Source organism: Camarhynchus parvulus, chromosome 4A (assembly GCF_901933205.1).
Source record: "Camarhynchus parvulus chromosome 4A, STF_HiC, whole genome shotgun sequence".
Lineage (NCBI taxonomy): Eukaryota > Metazoa > Chordata > Aves > Passeriformes > Thraupidae > Camarhynchus > Camarhynchus parvulus.
The window spans coordinates 10,100,173-10,115,905 of record NC_044600.1 but is presented as its reverse complement, the minus strand read 5'-3'; the positions used below and the strand labels follow the sequence as shown (position 1 = coordinate 10,115,905).

Below are 15,733 nucleotides of genomic sequence, written 5' to 3'. Positions count from 1 at the left end.
TAAATATCAAAAGTTATTTTCTACACTTGTAAAGTTATTACATTTTTCTCTTCTGTTCTTCCACACAATAACAGTAGGGATTTTTCACATTCCCATGGCATACTTTTCATTAATAGAGACTAATGTTCTTTGTGTCAGTGCTGTTCTAACAGAAGAAAATATAAGGTCTGATATAAAAATGTGGTCCAGCTGCCAAACTGGGAGCAGGACCTAATAATTTGAGTAGATCTAACTTAGTGCTTGATTCCTAAGTCAGTGACTCTGAAACAGTGACATAAGAGTCTTTACTTATTTTTTGCATTACTCCCACATCACCAGCCAGTGAGGAAGCAGGAGCTGCAAGGTAGGTCAGGCTTTTTCCTATTTCCCCTCAGCCAAGATTGATTCCAGCACCATTGGCTGCAGTAACTCCTTTGACCCTTGCAGTTTGCATTCCATCAGTTCTGGTCCTCCTGCTTTTTATCGCCAGCAAGGACGAGGGAATAGGATTCAGAAAGAATGGCAGGAGTGAATCCAAAATCTGAGAGCCATCACATTTAGTTGCAGTTACTGAGAGGCTTGGCTAGTTGTCACTTTTATTAGTTTTGAGAAAAAATAAATGTCTGTAATTCTTTGCTCTCCATGACCACTGAGAGTTTTATGGAACAGAAGCTCTTTCTGCATTTGATAGGTTATCCAGCAAAAGAATAATTACCTCTGATGAGCTCTCAGGAAAAAAAAAAAAGTTACCTTTTTGTGACAAATATGTAAAATTATCAAACAACTGAGAATTGTGGCATTTATAGTAATGTGAGATCTTTGAAATAATGCATTTAAATCTGCAAAATATTATCTTCAGCTGTAAAAATTTGGTGAGATAGATACTATTTAGCTATGTTGCATGGCAAAACACAGCTTTAAGAAGTATTACTGCACTTTTCCATTTATCTTTCAACTCTGCTATATTTCATTATTATTTCTACTCATGACTCATAGTATTTCTACATTTTTCTACCAAGATTGACATATCTCATTTATTTTCACACCAGAAACCTTTCCTATGCATTTCCACAGCCAGATATTAGTTTCTTTTAAATAGTATATAGACTTAAGGCCCTATTTTTCCAAATTCTAAAATTCAAAGCTCTGGGAGCTGCTATATTACATGTACATCCCATCAGTAGACCACAGGATATGTAATAATATTTCCATACTGAGTTAAGGCTCCCTATTATGTGTGTGTGTGTATATATATATATAAATCTAAACATATATGTGGGCTGAGCAGTTTGCAAACAACTGAACTGCACATAATTCACTCTTTTATAAACAGACTTTTCATCCAGTCATTGGTTTTTATACCAAATATTACATTAGATTGTTTGAAACTGATTCTTCTCTTCCCATCCAATACACAAACAACATAAAGAAGCCTTAGGTGAAAGAAGCATGAGGGAACTCTCTGGTGCTTTTGTTCTCATTCCCATGAGAATGATTGCATTTCCGATCCATTGCTGCACTGTGAAAGTTCAAATTAAAGATTTTGCACTTAGGATGAATAACAGAAACATTAAAATTTACTTCAAGTATAGCAAAACTGTAAGTTTAACTTACTGTCCTATATCCCCATGTGTTATTTAGTCAGGTTTACATACTCAATACATTTTCCCAAAGGCTATTGCAGATTTACAGTGCATTCTGCTTTTCTGAAGTACTTGCTTGTCTACAAAGTAGTACTGATAAAAATTAGATATCAAACAAATGAGATGGGTGTCAGAAACTTTTAAATAATGAATTGAATGCTAGTTTACCAATAAATATTACAGAAAAGTCCAATAGGTTCCAAAAGAGTATTTCCCTTATAACTTCTTGTTTGAAGTGCAAGGGTGTGATGCTGTTTAGGAGGCTGAATTATATATATCTGGATTTATAATTAGTCCAGCTATTAACCTTTTCTCCAGTTTCTCTCTTTGGTGATATACTGTACTGCAAATTCCATAAGAGATTACCTTGCAGAAAATGTGGTATTTCATAAATGCCCCGTGCATATTTCATAATCAGTTTTAATTTATTTATTCTCCATCTGATTCTCTACTGTCTCATACTGGTGCAGTTTTACCTGTGCAAGATAAATATGAACAGAATTCTGTGGTCACTTAAAGAAAATATGCTTTTTTTTTTGCTTTTTTTTGCCTTTTTTTTTAAATGAATATGAGTTACAGAGCTTCCAAAGGGTTGAGGCAGCTCAGAACTTCAGGTGTGGAGTAATGTACCTAGCAGAAATTGCAGGCACACCTAAGGCATTAAATTACCGTGTAACAAAACTATCAAGTCTTATTCCTCCTGAGCCCATAGCTGCCCAAGCAGAAGTGTGTGTACATATATACCTATATATTTGTGTATAACCACATATATACACAAATATATACATCTATGCAAAGATTTCTGCAGGTGACCAAGATTTCTGCACCCAGATCTCTAAATGGTTTATTTTTAAAGAAGTTGCATCAGAACCTTCTGCTCAGAGCTGATGAAAGCCAATAAATGGGTGCCCATTAATGCTGCATTAGCATTGTAAAACTGCTGCACTTCACAAAAGCCTGCCAGAACACGACCCAGTCTGGACTCTTAAAATGGCTGCACATGTATTTGTAATTTGCCATCCATTCAGAAGGTGAAAAAAGGAGAGATCAAATTATCTAACTCTTCACAGGAACTTCTGAAAAACTAAACAAAATGTTGTGCTGGAACAGTTTCAAACATATCTGTAGAAAGTGTGTAAACTCAAAATGCTTGTTTTCAAAGATATTTTAATTAATTGTTCTGTTACTTCATATTTTTTACAACAGTAGGTTGATGTCTATAGGGATTTCAAAAGTCAAAACTGACAGTACATATTTAACTATCATAACCACCCAGCAATTACATTTAGCTTCTGCACTCTCATCTAACTAGCCCTGCAATCTAGGAACTTCTCTGCATATTGGGATTTCTGTAAAAGTTAGTATTAATGAAATAGAGTTTTAAATTTCCCTAGGCTCAATCTAGACATTAAGAATATAAATGTAAATTAGCAGAGAAGAGCAAGCAGCCTTGAATACTAACATTTTCATCCCATAACTTTTGGTTCAAAATGTGCTATAGAATGTGGGATCCAGCCTTCTGCAACTGGCACCCTCAAATTCCATTAATAATTATCAGAATATTTCTGTAATTGTCTGTGTGCTTGCTATAGCACTGTAAGACTCAGACACCCTCCAGTTACAGATTATTACTGTCTCTCTGATAAATAATTCCTGTCCAATTCCATTTTGACTTGAAGACTGCTTCTAAAAAGATTCTTTTCTGCTTAAAAAAAATCCAGTTATAAAACAAATGTGGCCACAGTATTCTACTTATTTCACTTTTTACTGGCAAGACAAATCTTGCAAATTCATTGCATTTTCCTGACATTTTTATAGCCACCTGCAGTGCTTATTTTCATTGCAGTGTATTTTGTATGATCATGGGTGTCCACACTCTGCTTTCCTTGACTCTGTATCCCCATCACCACTGACAGTATGTTCTGTTGGTAAGCAAGTGAAAAAAAGGTAAATAGTGAGAATATTTAGCTTGTACATGTGCTCTTACTTCAAACTATTGACATGGTTAGTAGTGAAGCACCAATTCTAGTTATAAAACCTGAGATTTTTATACTTAAAGAATGGCTCCTTTTAAAACTTTTCACAGTGATTAAACACTCACTATTTGTTATGACCAGCCGCATAATCTAACTCTTTACTCACTCAGAATCAATAATCTCTTTCAATATGTGCTAACAGCAATGACCATAACTAGAAGACAGTAAGGGCTGGAAGGACAATGATGATATAAACCTCACTTGAAGTGCTGAAAAAATGATTGTGTTTTTTATGGCTATTCAGGGGTATTATCTCGTTGGAACAATGGGTTGAAATAACTAAAAGGAATAATTTGGTATAAATAGAGTGATTGTGAATGCTTTATATGAAAGTATTTTTATCCTGTTTTCTTTTGGTGTAATGAAAAAAGTGATCGATCACAGAACTAAAAAATCAGCTGGAAGGGATCTCAAGAAATTTTTGATCTTATTTCCACGGGGAGCCTAGACCTTTCAAGTTTGAATATTCCCAAAGATAAGACCCCTCCAGGCAACACGTTCTAGTATTTCCATGGTGAAAACATTTCTCATAATATCTAGCTGTAATTTCTCATGTGTGCCTGTTGCCTTTTTTCCTGTCCCATCCTGCTGAACTCACTCCAGAAAGTTGCTGTCTGTCTTGTACTAGGGGAGCTCTAAACCATCTGTCAGGTGTGGACTCAGACATCCTGCAGAGAGGCACAGCATGGCTTCCCCACCTGCTGGATTCAGCCTGGCCTGCTGTCTTTCAGGGATATTTTGCTTATTCTTGTTCAGTTTGTTCCTCAGGATTCCCAGGTGCTCCTGCTGTCCTGCCTCACCTCTGCACTGTACAGGCTCGTAACTCCTCTGCACTCACATGCAGAACTTTGTCCGACCCTGAGTGAACTTCCTGAGGGTCCTGTGAGCCCTGGGCTGTGCAGGGACCACCCCTCTCCACTTGCTATTATTCACAAATTTTCCAAGTGTACACTCTTGCCCACTCTTCAGGCTGTTAATAAAGGCATTATATGTTCTTCTGACATCAATAGAAGATAAGGACTCTGACAGGTATCAGTATGGATGGATGAATAGTTGATTGCTGGAATGAATGGTTGATTGCTGTGTTCCTGTTTTTCCAAAAGGAACCACATGAATTGACAATATCTTAAAAGATTAAAAACCTTCTCAATGAATCTTGAATAAAGAAGTATATATAGATTTTCCTGAACACCTGCATGATAATGAAGCAAACCTCAGACGAGTTTGTGTGAAATATGCCTTAATTTACTACCTCAAAAAAACCCCACATCCATCAGTTTTAACCTGCAGTTTTTGTGGGAGTCATTTGAGAGATTTTGCTAACAAAGATGAAAAAAAAATTGAATTCTCTTGTAAAAATTTAAAATTCTCTATTTGCTCCAGCGTAAATGATGCTAAGGGATGAAGATATCTGACGATCTTTTACACCAACCTTCATCATTTTTAAGAAGTATTCCAGAAATTTGCTAATGGGTTGTATCCTAAGCTTTGGGTCATTTGGTTTGTTTCGTTTGAGTTGAATTTCTGTTCTGATTTTGTTTGGTTGGTTTTATCTCATAGATAATGTATTTTTTAGCACAGTATCCTTTTTATGTTACTTATCGATTTTCTGACAGTTTCAGCCTCAGTTCTGAAGACAATTCAATGTCTTCCTATCAAGTGAATTTTGGGTACAATATTTGAAGTTGCTAGAGAACAGTAGCATGACTCTCAATCACCTTTGTTAAGGGACAATTAGGATACTAGCCTAGGCCATAAATTTTATTGCAGTTTCTTACAAAACTGAAGGTGAACAAGAAAATTCAAGGCATCACAATTGTCAGTGAGATGCCTCTTAAAAACCATTTGGTTTAAGAGCATTTGACATAATTTAAAAGACATTTTTTGCAAGCTTGCCTCCTAGGAAGCACTTGGGAGTCTAAGTAAAATTTGAATGTTTATGTTTTAAAGCACTTTTAATGCAAGAAATCTGTGTATAATTATCTCTAATTAGTCATCTCTTCCACTGAGACTTATACTAAGCATTTAGTTTTATTCTACAGTAGCTATTTCCCAGGCTTCTTTAATAACTAGGACTGTGTGACAAGCTGATCTCAGGATCAGATTTCAAACTCATCTTATTCCATTCTACCTGTTGCTTCAAGATATTTCTTAATGAGGCCAGAGTTACTTTCATGTCTAATTAAGCTGAAGAGATTAAGATATTTAGGTCTTGTTTTTGTATACTCTCCTAAGGGAAAAGTAAATACATAAGCAACAGAGATCAGCAGAAATACAAGAAAGAAGAAAAGCAGCAGGAGCACAGGGGATTATTATGTAATATAAGGGAACAGGAAAAGGCTGGGTAGATTATCCTTCCTAAAGTATGTTCACTTGCCTCAAAAAAACATTGCACTGAACTGTGAATTCTCCCTAACATGATAATATGTATTTATCAGATGAACCTAAAAGAGAAATATAGAAGAAGGGACTTTATGTCTTTATAAAATATATCTGAAAATAGATCCTGATTAGGATTTCCTATTTATATAATAAACTGGAAGGTGACCATGAGACTGATGAAACAATGTATCCAAAATACTCTATTAAACATGCCTTTGTTTTTTATGTTCCTTATCTTCTCCAGTGTCAGCTTTCAATGCAATGAGAAGTTTATTATTTCATTTGGGAAAGAAACGATCCCTGTTTTATGGAAGCTTAATCTCTCTTCAGAAGTGCTTTACCTTAGTTCCACCCTAATGGGCAAGTGGATAGACTCAAACCTCTTTTAGCATGCATTCATATTCTAGAATACACATTTCAATTGAATATTTTTCAACAATGTTTTTTAATAATCATCTTTCTTAGTAAAAGGTTTCTCAAATCTTCTCGTTTAGGTCCAGCTTTCTGCAGTACCAAAGAAGTTCCCTCTAAAGGCAGCAAAGCATTTAAACTAATCTTTTCATAACTCCAGCTCCTTTCAATTACCTGGCAGTATACTTATTTATACATTTTGCATGTTGCTTTCATGTGCATTTATGGGTTTTCTCAATTTTTTCTTAAGATCTGAAAATATATGGATGCTCTTACATCTTTTTTGCCTTTTTATTCATGACCTAGAATTCATTTTTATTTGGGTCTTGGAGGGAAGCTGGGAGATCCAACTGGTCTGTTTGGAGGGTTCTGGAGTTCAAACCAAAATAATGAAGAAAAAAGTTCTCGATGTCAGTTGGAAATTGATTTTCTTTTCCCAGTTTATTAAAAAAAAACAAAACAAACAACCCAAGAGCTTAATTTTAAACATTTTTTTAATCTTAATAGATAATATTTCTTATAATTAACTTAAGGCAAATGAAGTAGCTGGTACTGCAGGTACACATCGGCGGCCACCACCCAAGCCAGGCTTCCTGGGAAGTGGCGAATCAGCCCCGGTGCCAGGAGCATCAGCACCACCTTGTGTTCATGGGATGGGAAAATCAGCCCGGAACACGCCTCCCCAAGCCGCAGCGCTTCCCTCTGCTCCCCATAGCTCGCTAACGAAGGAGCCATATTTGTGAGAAAGATGCATAATCTTTGCTACTGTAACTTTAGAATAATCGGTATATCCAAGTGCATGAGAATTTATCAGGAAACTTGCTTGCATTTTTGGTCAATGCATTAGATAGCAGCCGCAGCACATGAGCAGCCCAACTATTGCCAGATTTTTTCAGTAGGCACCTTGCAACAAGATAGCTTAGAGGTGAATTTTGTGAGAAGGTTTGCAGTTATTTACAGGAGTTCTTTCTGAATGTGAGACATGACACTCACATTCAGAATAGGTAAAACCTATTCTTTTCTTTGAAATTTTAAAAAGGGAACAAAGGAGACTGGTGTCATGTAGTGATAGAGAGCCTTGAGAGAGAGTCAGTATCATGTTTGGATTCCTCTTTCATAGCCTGTAAACATCCAACAAGGCAGTGCTGCTTCCTTCAGTCTTTTGCACAGTAGAAGCTGTTCTGTAAACAAATCTATTTCTGGTACATTTTTCCACCAACTTGACTATGAAAATGCATCAGTTTTCAGTTCTTTTTCAAAAAAAATTCCACTTCTCTCTATCCATTTGGTTCTGGGAGTACAGTTTCTGGAAAGAAATACCCCATCAGAAATTGCAGTTAATTCTCTTTTAGCTCTACTATATGAAGTACAGTATCTTGCAGAAATTCTGGGACAAAACTCATTGAGGAACTGGTAATAATATGGGAGAGCAATTTCATAGAGAGTTTTCTACACCTCAGTATACTTAGCCTAGCTTCACAAAAGTCAGCTCTTCCATCTGAGAATGAAACAGAATAGCAACTGCCCCTACTTTCTGGCCCCTTCTTTTGGTCCAGAAATTAAAAACTTCTGATAGGTGAAAGTGAGCTCTTGAGCACCATTCTCGTCTTTTAAAACTTTGAATGTTCCCAGACTAAGTGCAAGACTGTGTGCCTGTGTCATTTTAGTGCAATGTATCAATTTTCAGTACACACATAACTAGAAAAACATATAATGACATGGTATGCTCATAAGTGTTAAAAAAATAATCCTGATTCTCTTTTACCCTTCAGTTTGTGCATCATTACAGAGAATTTGCAGTGGGGACAATTTGACTTCTGTTTTGATCATGTTTTACATCCACACCTCATGTACTTCTATCAGACTGATGTAAGGTATCATTTTTAAAAATGGAAATTTTCCAAACCCACTGTGCATGATGCATCAGTCTCATTAATTTTATCAAGTATAAAGCTGGGTTTTAAAAAAAATGCAACCTTGTGTGGTATGGTTGGGATTCCATGTTGATGTACACCACAGGATCTTCCTCAACAGTGTCCTTTTAGAGGTTGACAATGTCTCTAATGTCCTTGTAATTTTTCTCCCTGTTCCAAAAGGGGCAGGGCACTGTTATTAGTGCTACTCAGTCCCTTCTGTCACTTTCTGTCAGACAGCTGGGATCTCAATGCCCTTTATATTTGAGTAGTTTACTAGCAGTATTAAGGGACTCACTGTAAATATTCCATCACCTTTCTGAAATAGTTTGTTTCTGTTGAAAAGACAGAAAGAAACAAAGTCTTTCCAGTACCTGACAGGGCAATAAGAGAGATGTAAGAGAAACTTTTACAAGGACATGGAGTGACAGGACAGGGCTTCAAGCTGCCTAAGGACAGGTTTGCAGATGGTATTAAGAGGACCTTCTTTGCTGTGAGGGTGGAGAGGCACTGGCACAGCTTGCCTGGGGGGGCTGTGAATGCCCCATCCCTGGAGTGTTCAAGGTCAGACTGGATGGAGCTCTGAACAACCTGGTCTAGTGACAGGTGACCCTGCACATGGCAGAGAGTTGGAATGAAATGGTCTTTAAAGGTCCCTTCCAATAAAAACTGTTGCATGATTCTATGAAGTTGAACCTTGTATTTTGTGTATTAGCATTGGGATGTGGCTGACCTCTTGCCTCAGTGTTTTGAAGCCTGTTAACTGTAAGGAGTAATTTCCACAAATGGCAAATCAAACAACCACTTCTTATGTCTCACAGCCATCAGGAAAGCAGTTTAGTATAAACTAGGAAAATTCCCTAGAATTTCAGAGAAGTTTTTGAGGACTTCATCTGATTGAAACAACAGAGGCACAAAGAGGAACTTTCAGCATCATTCTCAGAAGCATAGAGTGACAGAACTTTGGTGAATGGTGATAACCTACCCCAGGTCGGTTGAAAAGTTCCTCTTCAGCTGTGAGACCAGCAGCTGTGTCTCAGGTCTCCACTCAGATTGTTGCAATGCAGTCAATGATCTTTATTCCCACAGTCCTTCAGCATAACTCAGCAGGTAGAGACAATGGCTCACTCAGGAGGCTCATCGGAACTTGAGTGAGCCAAAAGGTGTCAAGCCAGTCCTTAGCATCAGTGCTGCAACGATGAGTGCTGCACCTCTGCACTCGAGATTCCATCCCCTGCTACTTACAGAGAAAATCTCCATGTAGAGAGCTGTAATGCTATATAAACCTACCTGTGTAAGAAAACTCCATTTGGCACCAGCATTTCTAGCTATATTTACTTGTTGCTTTCTTTTAAACTAGTTTAGCAGGCTTGGTTGTGAAATCTGAGGGTCAGAATTCTTTTTTCTAAATGCATTTAGGTTTGATCTGCTTAAGGACTCTTGTTGCCAAGTATAAAAATATTTATCCTGATTCTTGGAAAGTTCTCCATCTGTATCTGTTCCTTCTACTGGAGCATTTCCCCATAACTCTTATTGTCCCACGGGATGCCCACTGGGATCTGCTCCTATTTCTGTTGGAGCTTGCATGTAACACACGTGAAATTTCACACTTTGCTCCACATCTTTCCCATGGAATAATACATCGTATCTGTGTGGTTCTCCAAGCAGATCTTTCTGAGTTTCTCTAACTCATTAGGGAACATCCATGGGTATCTGAAATTACCACATATATATATACATATACATCAGACACTCCACTTGATACCTGGCAACAATTTTCCACTGCTGATTTGATCCACTTTGTTTCATTTTCCTCAGCAGTGGCTGAAGAGACGGAGGTAGAATTGAACATCCACCTCCAATGGTTATCTTTTTATGCTTTCCCTTGATGAGGCTACCATCTTTTTCTGACTACTATATGTTAATGACTACAACAGGCAATTCCATAGGATTCCAAGAAGAAGAATTATTATTAATTTGTGTTCCTTGTTTGCCCACAGCAGACCAATATTTACTTGACTGGGGTACTATCTTAAAACCTGGAATCCAGATGGGTCAGCTATCTTGGTTTATGTTTCTGTGACTAACATGGTGACTTCATTCAAGACCTTTTTCTTTCTTTGGTTTTGAGTTATATCCATGTTCAATCCATGGTATCTAATTTTTGAGTTAATGGATGACAAATATTAAAGTCTGTCCAGAGAGAGAAGAAACCACAACAACCATGTCCACTGGGAAGGAAATTTACATATTACTTTAGGCTCAGAAGAACTCAGACTGATCTATACTGCTGAAGAATTACTACATCTACCAGGACTAAATCAAAGAAATTTGAGAGGACTGTTTTGGCATAAAATAATTGACTCTTAGAAATAGTTAATGATGAAGATTGTTGAATAACTTCAAGATTCATGAGAAATAGATTTGGTAACTTCTGGCTTTTCTAGGCTTCCTATGAAAGTAATGTATAGAATAACAGATTATTTTACCTAATTTATTATTTTTTATTTATGCATTCCATGATATTATATAGGTACCTTGAAGATCTTATTTTCCCCAAATACTTATGTAAACACGATAAACTAACTGTCTGAATGAAGTACGTTCTGGGGCACAGTACAGAGTAAACAAAGGGACTCCACTTTGGGTGGTCTGTGCAGAAACTGACAAACTACTTACAAAACTTACCAAGAAGTAACAACAATAGTGAATTGCATGCTTTTTCCCAGTGTTTTCCTGGGACTGAATGCACAAGCTAAATGACATAAATAACCTCAGTGATTTTTAGGAATTGATAGATATGTGTATGCAGTATCCATGTGAACATAGACCAGGATGGAGACAGACTGATGAGGCAGGTCCAGCCTCAGAGGCACACCTTTTCCAGTTCCTTGCATTTCTTCGGCACAATAAAATTTTTACGAATAAGTGCTGCTGCAGAATTAGCTGTTATGAAAAGAGCAGGTGGTAATAACCTTTGCACCTTGTATGCCTTCTTGAGTATAAACCGTGTAGAAATGATGAAATTATAGAGATCATCACCAGCTGAAGTTCCCCTCCGCTAAGACCCGGGACTGTTAATTGAGGTGGCCACCGGAGATCCCCACTTTAATAAACTCAGATCGCGAAAGGAAAGCTGCTGAAGCACCTTGTATAAATCAGAGTCCCTCTCCCAAGCCTTGATTCCACTATCGGTCTGATTCCCCGAGCAAGGTAAATTATTTAGAAGGTGTTCTGCGCTACATCCCAAGGCAGAGGCCCACCGGTGCGGCTTTCTTTCCTCCCTTTCCCCGGGACGAGCGGCGAGCCGGGGCAGCATCCCTCCCTCAGGCGAGCGCCTCACCTGCCCGCAGGCTTGCCGAACTCTGCCCAAATCCTGCACGGCCACGGGCGGGGCCGCCTCAGCCGCCACCGCCGGTCCCTCCCCCGGCCCGCGCCCCCTCATTCCCTCGCTCGCTCTCTCCCGCCCGCCGCGGGGCAGCCCCGCCGCGGCTCGCGCCCCCTCAGCCCTCGCCCGCCGAGGTCGGCGCGAGGCGGCTCGAGGCGCGGCGGCGGGCAAGGCGCCTGCGCAGCTCTCCCGGGCATGCTCATTAACAGCGGAGGAGCCGAAAAGGGAAAAAAAAAAAGAGAGAAAAAAAGAAAAATCCCACCCTGAGAGCGAGCGGCGCCGCTGACACTACACCCGCCGGAGAGCAGCGGCGGCGGCAGCAGCGGCGGGGCTGCGCCGCGCCGGTCCCGCGTCCCTTCACACCTCGGCTCCCAGCGCCTGCCGCGGGCAGCTGCGGGGCGAGCCGCGGCAGCAGCAGCCGGCGCGTCCCCCGGCGGGGCGGAGGGGCCAGGGCGGGCTGCGGGGGAGCCGCCGGCAGCGGCGATGTGGATTTATATTGGCCCGCGCCGCAGCCGCCGGGGAGCGGGGCGCAGGCACCGCACCTAGAGGCGATGGGCGAAGCCGTCGGCGGGGCTGAGCTGGGGCGCTGCTGAAAGTTCAGCCGGTGGCCGCGCTCGGTAAGTTTGCCGGGGAGGCGGGAGCGGCGCCGCGGGCGCCCGAACTTCGCGTTTCGCGGGGGCAGCGGCGTCCGAGCCGGGGCGGCGAGGGGAGCGCCGGGCGCCGCCGGGGGTGCCTTGCCCCGCCGGAGCGGGAGCCGCCGGGCGCTCCCGGAGGGTTTTTTTGGATGGCACTGGGTGTGTACGTGCGGCTCCGTGTGCGCTGTGCGGGCGGCGGGTGCCGGCGGCCGGGTGCCGGGCTCCGGGGCGGTGTGTGCGGACACCCAGCATCGCGGCTGCGGGAGCGGGCGCCCGGCAGCGATGCCGCGCTCGGGGCTGAGCCCCGGCGCCCCGCACGCCTCCAGCGGGGCTCCTTCGCCCGCGGCTGCCGGGCGCGGTGTGTCGGCGCGGAGCGGCGCTCTGGCCGCTGGCCGTGCTGCCATCGCCCCGGGCGGCCGCGGCTCCCCGTGCCCGCGGCGGAGCGGGGCGGCGGCGCGGTGCGCGGCTCTCCGCGGGGTGCGGCGAAAGGCGGGGCGCTGCCGGGGGCCGGGCTCCGGCTCCGCGCTGGCGCTGCGGGGCCGCTCACAGGAAAAGCCGCATCTCGGTGCGCGCAGGGTGAGGTGGCTCCGCCGGGGCAGCGGGACCGCGCTGCTCCCAGCTGAAGGATGGAGCAGCCTGATGTCTCACCGCTCCTCAGGCGTAATCTGCTAAATGTGTGCTTGGTGTATTCTCCTGCCGCCGGTTGTGGGATCTGGTAATCTCCTTTAGTCAAGGCGTGTGTACATACAGGCGTTACACTGCTCTGCTGCTTCCAGCTGTTTTTTCTCTAAAACACCTTACGGCTCTAGCTCGTGACTGAGGGTTTAAGCTTGGTGTATGCTCAGACCAGCTGTGGATATGATTGTGGTACATAGTGAGGAACCTGCCTCTGTAGTATTAACTGTATGCTCTTACCGTGCTGAGTGGCAGCGCGTTTACCTTAGCAGATCTGGGCTTTACGTGTTCTAATACTGAAATCAATGCCAAGAGCTCCCCGCCTTCCCCTTTATTTGGATTAAATATATGCTACCTCTTTAGGCTGTGTGGTAACTAACTGTCTTAGTGATAGTCTTTTATTGATTGTTTTCCCGATATTCAAAGATTGTAGATACCCATCTTGATTGTGCTGATGCTTCCCTGATAATTAACGAGTCAGATACACTGACTATGGAAATAAATACCAACTGTCCGTGTGGTGGGGCAAGCATCTCAGACATCTTCTGTGTCTCCAAATGTTTTTGCAGTAACAAACCCCCACCACTCCTAGTGCCTGGATTTTACCTGTTAATTGTGAAGCTTAATGTAAAGCAGTTTGATATTTGAAGTATGGAATTGCTGGTGTTGTAGTGAGCACTTTGTGAATCACAGATAACAAAATAAACTGTAGTAGGGGAAGAGCTATACATCAGAAGGTGAGACATAGCCCAAAGCTTTCCTTCTTCCTTGTCCATAGTTTCTTTTCAAAGCTTGTTTTATACATGACCCTTAATACTGTGGATTAATCTCAAAACACTTTTTCACGGACAAAATGCAATCTTCTTAATAGCCTGCTATCCCTATAGATATCATAATGATAACATAAATTCATCAGAAGTTGATACTGTAGTTTTAATATAACTGTGTGTCTTGGGGATTTTGGCTTGCTGGTTTGTTTTAAGAACTCAAATCTCTAAACTGCTGGGGAATTTTAGGAACCTCTCTCAGTCTTGTGTGTTTTTTATTGTTGTTTTTGGTGTGCCTTTTTTGTTTGTTTGTTTTATTAATCACAGTTTTGTTTCAAAGAAGGGTTAGAAGTTTTCTGAATAACACATATCCAATATAATTTTTCTCTGAATATCTGATCTTTAAAAAAACCTCAATCAAAATCAGATAAGATCCCAAGAAATTTATATTTCAAATACTGAAATAAAAATCCTTTATTTTAAAGAGAACAGTTCCTTTCAATTGCCAAATTTTAGGTATTTAAATGATGTGTATAAATAGCAAATGAGAAAATTCTTATTAAAAGCAGCTTTTAAGAATGTGGGAATGCATATTACTACTCTCAACACTTCAAGTAGTCAGATGTGGAAGTAAATGAACATATTGTATTGATGGCTTATGTGTAAAAAAGCCATTGAAATGTATTCAGAGTTCTATAAAAGCAGTGTCATCTGAGGAAAACTGGCAAAGGAAATCTGTTACTCATTTGATGTGGCAACATAGTTCAAATGGTAGTTTTGAAAACTGAAGAAACTACCTGGGTGCTCACACGTGTGCCTGTAGTCTCATATGGAGGTGTGCAATGTTATGCTCTGCAGTAATGGCTTAGGAACAGGTAGATGTATACTTCCTTCTTTCCATTGAGATAGGGAGTTTAGAGAATTGGTGTTGATGTTAATTGGAGCAGACAGGACATTATTTCAATGTGATTCATGAGGTCTAAACGGTATGCATTTAATTTTTAAATGATCTTAATCTGAAAAATGTAAGAAGAATAATGCTGCTTAATTTATCACAATCTCAGGGCTTTGAATATGAGAGAACAGTCCTCTCTGTTTGGTCAGGAATATTATTTGTTCCCATTTTACAGACTGAGAGAACCATATAACCTGGTTTTTCCTTCTGTCACAATGACTGCCAGTGTCTCACAATGGCTGTATGGGACTAGATTTTGAAATGTTTTAGAGTCCAGATATAAGCTGGTGATGGAATTATGTCTGAAATTCATGAGTTTCTGTTTTCTTGTCTGTTTCTTGTTCATTTAGATGTGCCCGTTGATTATATTTGACAGTTCAGCACAACTGACTTAATGATAACTTTTGTCAGACCAAACATTAATACAATTTTGCTCTTTCTCTAGAGGCCCAATCCTGAGTCTACTGATTTGAGGTCCAAAATTTTCTGCCTTCAAAGTTGTGAAAATAAGATCAAGTCAAACTGTAGTTTAGTAATTGTTGGTGGAAGCCATTTTAAGTATTGTAGTCACTAATGTGTTTCGCTTCTTTAGTGTTTTAAAGTGGTAGGTGCATGAAGTACTGTAATACTTATGCAGCCTTTATATGAGTTAAGAAAAGGAAATAGAGTGTTGGGGCTTTTTTGGTCACCTTTCTTTTGCTCACCTTTAAAGTTCAGTTATAATCCCACTGCACAAACTTTAGATTTCCCAAGATTTTTGTGCATTACATACACAAGTTGATGACAACTTAGGTTTCTAAAACCTCTGCAGAAGTTACCAATAAATATCATGGTATTAAAATAGTAAGGAGAATTTCACAGAGTCATGGAATAGTTTGAGTTGGAATGGACCTTTAAAGGTCATCCAGTCCAACTCCCCTGCAATCAGCAGGATTATCTTCAAGTAGAT

The 15,733-nt window shown here is 40.7% G+C and overlaps 1 protein-coding gene across 6 annotated transcripts in view; it reads left to right on the top strand.

The window, feature by feature from the left end:
• Positions 1 to 15,733, top strand: part of TENM1 (teneurin transmembrane protein 1) — a 469,105-nt gene that overhangs the window by 148,444 nt on the left and 304,928 nt on the right. For 5 of the 6 annotated variants that reach the window (XM_030967972.1, XM_030967969.1, XM_030967971.1 and 2 more), the window contains exon 1: positions 12,009 to 12,369. The exons of the other annotated variant lie outside the window; for it this stretch is intronic. The gene's annotated coding sequence lies outside the window, so the exon portion shown is untranslated. Of the gene's footprint in view, positions 1 to 12,008; positions 12,370 to 15,733 lie in introns of those variants that run through there. 6 annotated transcript variants of the gene reach the window in all.